At 44.5% G+C, this 7,838-nt stretch overlaps 1 non-coding gene across 1 annotated transcript; it reads left to right on the forward strand.

The window, feature by feature from the left end:
- Positions 1–1,256: 1,256 nt before the first annotated feature.
- On the forward strand, positions 1,257–1,328 carry TRNAD-GUC. The gene has a single exon. It is a non-coding gene; the product is annotated as a tRNA-Asp (tRNA).
- Positions 1,329–7,838: the final 6,510 nt, after the last annotated feature.

Raw genomic sequence — 7,838 nt, forward strand, 5'->3', positions numbered from 1 at the left:
TATGGGGAGACTCTACCTTTGAGGTTTGGTCCTAATCTTCCCTTCATTGTATTCTGTTTCCTTTCCCTGAGGCTTTGTGGACTGAGAGACTGTAGCTTCCTGGCACTGGAATGAACAGCATAACACAGTGTGACTTTTCAGAGCTGCCTCTCCGCCAACGCAGTGCCAGCTGGTCTGTGAGCGCTTAGCGTACCCACACAGAACGTGCTCTAGGCCCACAGTGATCCCTCTGCCAGGGAATGGAGTCTCCTGGCACCGATGGCTTAGAATAAAGGTCTGGGAGTGAAAGGGTGGAGCACCAGACTGGAAAACCAGTGTCACAAGTGACAAACAAATGGCCCTAACCATTGTCATCTTCTGCAGAACAACATAACAGGCAATAATCATAGCTACAGTATTTGTTATACAGAGAAGCTATGCTATGAGAAGCAGCATGGCTTAATGGAAAGAACATGGGCTTGGGAGTCAGAGGACAAGGGTTCTAGTCCCAGTCCCGCCACTTGTCTGCTGTGTGACCTTGGGCAAGCCACTTAACTTCTCTGTGCCTCAGTTATCTGTAAAATGAGGATTAAAACTGTGAGCCCCGCGTGGGCAACCTGATTACCTCGTATCTATGTCAGCGCTTAGAACAGTGCTCAGCACATAGTAAGCACTTAACAAATACCATAATAGTAATTATTATTATTACTAAACACTTATCGGGTGCAGAGCGTGGTACTAAGTGCTGAAAAAGAATATGCAGATGGGAACTAACTATGATTCCTGTCCTTTGGGGAGGTTCACAGTTGAAGAAAAAATGGGGGGAAGGAAAAGGTGACAAATAAGTAAGGAGAAGTGAAACAGAATATTAAGACATGCTAGAAACAAAACTGAGAGTCTGTAGGATGCTGTTGCAAGAGGGACAGAATTTCAGGTTTCTAGTGGATTGGAGTCCATAGTCACGATCGTGTCCTCAGTGGGTGGTCCAGCAGCAGCCACCTGATCTCTCTGAGTTTCTGTGGAGGTGATGCCAGACTGTGACAGCTTTTTTCCTTGCCAGCGGGGTAGTGGGAGGCAAGTCAGGATGAAGGTTTCTCGGTGACGTGGAGGATCCCTGGTGGTAGTCCAGAGAAGGAGGACATAGAGGGCTGTGGGAACCATGGAGGATGGCGGCAGGCATGGAGAAGAGTCAAACAGCCATCTGGTGGAGAGAGAGACCAAGCAGACCCCTGCCTGGGCTAAGTTCCCCCCATATACCTCCTGGAACACAAACTCGCTCCTCGTTAGTATAGTGGTAAGTATCCCCGCCTGTCACGCGGGAGACCGGGGTTCAATTCCCCAACGGGGAGGTGTATTCTTTAGAGAAGCAGTGTGGCTCAGTGGAAAGAGCACGGGCTTTGGAGTCAGAGGTCATGGGTTCGAATTCCGGCTCTGCCACTTGTCAGCTGTGTGACTGTGGGCAAGTCACTTCACTTCTCTGTGCCTCAGTTCCCTCATCTGTAAAATGGGGATGAAGACTGTGAGCCCCACGTGGGACAACCTGAATCCCCTGTGTCTACCTCAGTGCTTAGAACAGTGCTCGGCACATAGTAAGCGCTTAACAAATACCAACAAGCACCCTGGCCTAGTGGAAGGAGCACGGGACTGGGAGTTAGAGGACGTGAGTTCTCTTCCGGACTCTGCCATGAGTCTGATGTGTGAACTTGGGCAAGTCACTTCACTTCTCTGTGCCTCAGTTAACTCGTGTGTAAAATGGGGATTAAGAATGTGAGCCCCATGTGGGACAGGGACTTAGTCCAACCTGATTACCTTGTGACTACCCCAGGACTTAGAACAGTACTTGCCACATAGTAAGCCCTTAACGAATTCAACAACTCAATACCACAACTAAGCTTTTCCACTAGACTATAAGCTTGTTGTGGGCAGGAAATGTATCTATCACTATACTGTACTTTCCTAAGAGCTTAATACAGTGATCTGCACAGAGTGAGTGCTCAATAAATAGGCTTGACTGATTGACATCTAAGCCTTACTCCAAGGGGTCTCTTTTTAGAAATGAGAGAGTTGTACAGTTTCCGATACCTGATTAGACAATCAATCAATGGTATTTATTGAGCACCTACTGTGTGCAGAACACTGTACTTAACACTTGGGAGAGCATACTACAACAAAATTGGTAGATACAGTCCCTGCCCCCAGCAATCTTACAGTCCATGATATTTTAATTCTAGGTGCCAGTCAGACAATGACTGTCAACTATAATGTGAACTCATGCAGAGAGGCAGCATGGCCTAGAGAGAAGAAGAAACTCAGGTTCTATTCCCTGGGTTGCTGGGTGGCTGTGGGCAAGTTATTTAACCTCTTTGTGCCTCCGTTTCCTCATCCGCAAAACTGATTTTAGAAAACTGCTCTCCCTAACTCTTCAATCATCTGTGGCAAGGACTTCTAATTAGCTTGTACCTACCTCAAGGCTTGGAATATGGTAAGTGTTTAAAAAGTGCTACGATTAATAAGTAGCACAATTAAGTGCCTCAAACAAACTGAAATCTCCACATGATCCATCGAACATCCATCTTGTGGTAATTTTCTTGATCATTAAGCTAATTCTTCAGGTTTCAGTGATCATCAAGTCTAAAGCCCAAGAATTCTCACTCTGTGAAAATGCTATTATTCCATATTTTCATTAAAGAGAAAGGGTGGAGTACCCCATCTGGGCATACCATAATGAGACAATATACATCCAGATCCTTCCATCCAGAGAAGCAGTGAGGCTTAGTGGAAAGAGACCGGGGTTGGGAGTCAGAGGTCATGGGTTCTAATCCCAGATCAGCCATTTGTCAGCTGTGTGACTTTGGGCAAGTCACTTAACTTCTCTGGGCTTCAGTGACCCCATCTGTAAAATTGGAATTAAGACTGTGAGCCCCACATGGGACAACCTGATCACCTTGTATTCTCCCTAGTGCTTAGAGCAGTGCTTGGCACATAGTAAGCGCTTAACAAATGCCATCATTATTATTATTATTTTGAGTGAGGTCATTCCAAATAATAGCCAAGTGGCTACCAGAAACTATTTCTCCAAAGCATCCTCTTTTCCATTCGGGGGAAGCAGCTTGGTTCAATGGAAAGAACACGAGCTTAGTAGTCAGAGGCCGTGGGTTCTAATCCCAGGCTCTGCCACTTGACTGCTGTGGGACCTTGGGCAAGTCGCTTAACTTCTCTGAGCCTCAGTTACGTCATCTGTAAAATAGGAATTAAGACTGTGAGCCCCTTATGGGACAACCTGATTATCATGTATCTACCCCAGCACTTAGAACAGAGCTTGGCACATAGTAAGTAACAAATGCCATCATTGTTATTATTATTATCATTGTTATTATTATTATCAGAGACAGAATACTGGGATGGATGGACCAAATGTAATGATGTATCAATCAATCAGTCAATCAAATGTATGTATTGAGTGTTTACTGTGGGCAGAGCACTGTCCTTAGCCATTGGGAGAGAACAATAGAACAAAGTTGGTAGACATGTTCCCTGCTCCATTCCAACCTTACAGTCTAGAGAAACATCAATCAATTAATCAATAATATTGATTGACTACTCTTTGTAGGGCCCTGTACTGTCTTAGGAGAGTACAATAAAGTTAGTACAAATGATTCTTGCTTTCAAAGACCTTTCAGTCTGTGGTGGGGAGGGATGAGGGCAGCATTCAAGTTCTTAGGTGACATGGAAGTGCTGAAGCCTCAGAAGATGGGGAAATAGGGTGAAGTGATGAGAGATTAATTGGGGAAGGCTTCCTGAAGGAGAAATGATTTTAGAAGGGCCTGGAATATGGGGAGATCAGTGGTCTGCTGGATGTGAAGAGGAAAGGAATTCCAGGCAAAAAGGAGGACATAAACAAGAGGTCATTGGTGAAAGAGATGAGAAACAGTGTGTAGGTTGGTTTAATAGAAGTGAAGCATGTGAGCTAGGTTGCAGTGGGAAAGACCAAGGGTAATAGGAGGGAGTTGATTGAGTGCCTTTAGGTCAAAGGTCATTCCTACCTGATGCAGAAAGGAATGGGCAATCATTGTAGATTTGGGGGGAATGGGGAGACATTTGCAGGACAGTGATTTAGAAAAATAAAATGGGCAGCAGAGTGAAGTATGGCATGAAGAGGCTGGAGGCAGGGAGGTCTGCGAGCAGGCTGAGTCAGTAGTCAAATAATAATAATAATAATGTTGGTATTTGTTAAGCGCTTACTATGTGCCGAGCACTGTTCTAAGCGCTGGGGTAGACATAGGGGAATTAGGTTGTCCCACGTGGGGCTCACAGTCTTAATCCCCATTTTACAGATGAGGAAACTGAGGCACAGAGAAGTTAAGTGACTTGCCCACAGTCACACAGCCGACAAGTGGCAGAGCTGGGATTCGAACTCATGAGCCCTGACTCCAAAGCCCATGCTCTTTCCACTGAGCCACGCTGCTTATGGCAGTCTGGATGCAGAGTAAGGGGAAGATTCTGGACATGTTGTGAGACAAGAACCAACAGGACTTGGTGAAGACCGAATAAGAGGGTTGAAAGAGTGACAGGAGTTAGGGATAATGTCACGGTTATGGATTTGTAACATGGGGAGGATAGTGAAGCTAGTGTAGATTGAGAATAGAAGAGGAGAACCTAGAACTGAGCCTTGGGGGATCCCCACAGCTAGGGAGTGGAAGGATGGGAGAGACTGAGAAGCAGCAGCCAGAAAGGTAGGAGAAAAACCAGGAGTAGACTGTGCCAAAGAAAACAATTTTGGTTAGAGTTTTAAGGAGGAATCAGTCCATAATGCTGAGGGCAGCTGGGAGGATTAGGATAGACTAGAGTCTGCTGGGTTGCATTGGTGACCTTGGAGAGGCCACTGTTCATGGAAAGGAGGGAGCAGAAGCTGGATTGTAGCAAGTTAAGGATGGAGTTGTAAGAGAGGAAATGGAGGCTGCTGGTGTGAACAACCCATTTGAGGAGTTTGGACATGAATGGTAGGAGGGTGATGGAGCAACAGCTGAATAGTTAATTCAGTGGACTGAAGGATGAGGTTTTTTTATGATACAGAAGACATAGGCAGGTTTGAAAGCAGGATAGAAGGAATCCTCAGAAAGTGAGCAGTAGACTGAAAGCTCTTTGTGTACAGGGAATGTTTCTACCAACTCTGTTATATAGTACTCTCCCAAATGCTTAGCAATGCTCTGCACCCAGTATGTGCTCAATAAATACAATTGATTGATTTTTTAAAAAATGGTATTTCTTAAACAATTACTATGGGCCAGGCCCTGTTCTAAGCTCAGGACAGATTTAAACTAATCCGGTTGAACACAGTCCCTGTCCCTTATGGGGCTCACTGTGTCAATCCCCATTTTACAGATGAGGTAACTGAGGCCCAGAGAAGTGAAATGACTTGCCCAAGGTCACACAACAGGCAAGTGGTGGAATGGGGATTAGAACCCAGGTCCTTATGACTCCCAGGCCTGTGCTCTATTCAGTTCACTGGGCACCTCTGCTTCTAACTGATTGTGTCAAGGAGGGAAGAAAAGTGGTCATAATTGTTTGTATGAGGTGTGAAGAGATGGGGTTGGAGACATAGGTAGAGAGGGTAATAATAATAATGTTGGTATTTGTTAAGAGCTTACTATGTACAGAGCACTGTTCTAAGCGCTGGGGTAGATACCGGGTAATCAGATTGTCCCACGTGAGGCTCACAATCTTCATCCCCATTTTCTAGATGGTGTAACTGAGACACAGAGAAGTGAAATGACTTGCCCACAGTCACACAGCTGACTAGTGGCAGAGCTGGGATTTGAACCCATGACCTCTGACTACCAAGCCGGGGCTCTTTCCATTGAGCCATGCTGTAGATTTTGAAAGCAAGCAGGAGCTTTTGAGACACACCCTGGAAGGAGGAGAGTGGATGGGGGAGGTAAGAGGAAGCTGGGGAGGTAAGGGGAAGATTTTCCTCCAGATAGTTTTAATTTTGTCAACAAAGTAGTTGGCAAGGGGTAAGAGACAAGGGAGGAGAGGGCACAGCTGGAGGTTATTTGTGAGCTTGTGGAATACAAAAGCAGAGAGCCAGACTGTCCTTTCCCAGGACCTAGAAATGCTTTGAAGAATATTATTAGCTACTTGAACCCTTTAATGGGCAGTTATTGTGTACCAGTAAGAGTGGAAATGACTATGATTTCAGCTTAATGCTCTGGACAAATTGTGAATCATTCTATTTCTCAAACAAGTCAAATCTTCCCTAAAATCAATATAATGGTTCAGGTGAAAAAGAAACACATTTCTCTGAACTACCCAGATAACTGAGGTCGAGAACATATATCTACCTTGGGATATCTACTGCCAGAATATTAGAGTGTGTGGGTGTGTCCATAATCTCCCAGAACCCCATTTGTTGTGACCATCCAGTACTGCAAGTGATAGAATTCCTTTTAGTACCTGAGGAAAGTGCTTTGATATCCAGAGGCAAACGATTGCTTTCTGTATTCTCAATTCTTGCCACAAAAGAATTTCTTCTCCAGTGAACAGTTATCTCACATCGATCGATCACTGGTGCTTATTGTGGGCCTTATAGGGCCTTCTTACTAAGCCCTTGAGAGAGTTCAATAGAATGAGCAGACAAGAACCCTGCCTTTCAGGGACCTAACTAGCAAGGATTAGACTTCTACAGTCAATAGACAAGCCCTCTCGACTCTAAGCTCCTTTTGAGCTGAGAATGAGTCTACCAACTCAATTGTAATCAATCAATCAGTGCTATTTATTGAGCCCTTACTGTGTGCAGAACACTGTACTGTGCTTGGGAGAGTACAGTATAACAGAGTTGGTAGACACGTACCATGCTTATAAGGAGCTAGGTCCAACCCGATTATCTTGTATTCCCCCAGCTCTTAAAACAGTGCCTGGCACATACTGAGTACTTAACGAATACCATAAAAAAATGGAGATTTACTTAAGAGTACTTTAGAGAAGCAGCGTGGCTCAGTGGAAAGAGCACGGGCTTGGGAGTCAGAGGTCATGGGTTCTAATGCCGGCTCCGCCACTTGTTAGCTGTGTGACCTTGGGCAAGTCACTTAACTTCTCTGTGCCTCAGTTCCCTCATCTGTAAAATGGGGATGAAGACTGTGAGGCCTACGTGGGACAATCTAATTACCTTGTATCTACCCCAGCCCTTAGAACAGTGCTGGGCATATAGTAAGTGCTTAACAAATGCCAACATTATTATTATTATTGTTGTTATTATTATTATTATTAGACAGTGGTCTGCATGCAGTAAGTGTTCAATAAAAGCAATGAATTTCGGGTTACTGGTTACTCTACTGATTTCTTAGATAGGAAGTAGGCAGCAAAGTCACCTTCACATTCCTGTAGTAGCTACTCTTACAATGCTGAATTCAGGCATTTTGGTAGTTGTGTTGCTGCACTAAAATCATACAGTGTCAACCATTGTTTCAGGGGAAAATAAGAGGTGAGAGGGAAGATGGCTTGAAAATAATTGAAAAACCACATGGCTTCTGTCCCATGGGGTGAAATACAAGAAGGAGGGAAGACTGAAAAGCTTGTTTCACTTCAGGTTTTAGCTTTAGCAAGCTTGAACTACTCTACTTGATTTGTTTCTCTGGCATTTTCCCGACACTTGTCCAAAACATCAGCCATCATTAGCGCTTCGTGGGGAGCCAATTTATACTGCTTAAAATTAGTTTCTAGTAAACAACGAATTTTAAATTCATTCAATTCTGCTATATTGTTAAAGAATTCGGAAGAGTTCATTTACTAGGCTAGACTTTTCAGATATAGTGGCGTGGCACCAGAAGAAATGATTTGCATCCCTATGCGCATCCTTGGAC

Source organism: Ornithorhynchus anatinus, chromosome 5 (assembly GCF_004115215.2).
Source record: "Ornithorhynchus anatinus isolate Pmale09 chromosome 5, mOrnAna1.pri.v4, whole genome shotgun sequence".
NCBI lineage: Eukaryota > Metazoa > Chordata > Mammalia > Monotremata > Ornithorhynchidae > Ornithorhynchus > Ornithorhynchus anatinus.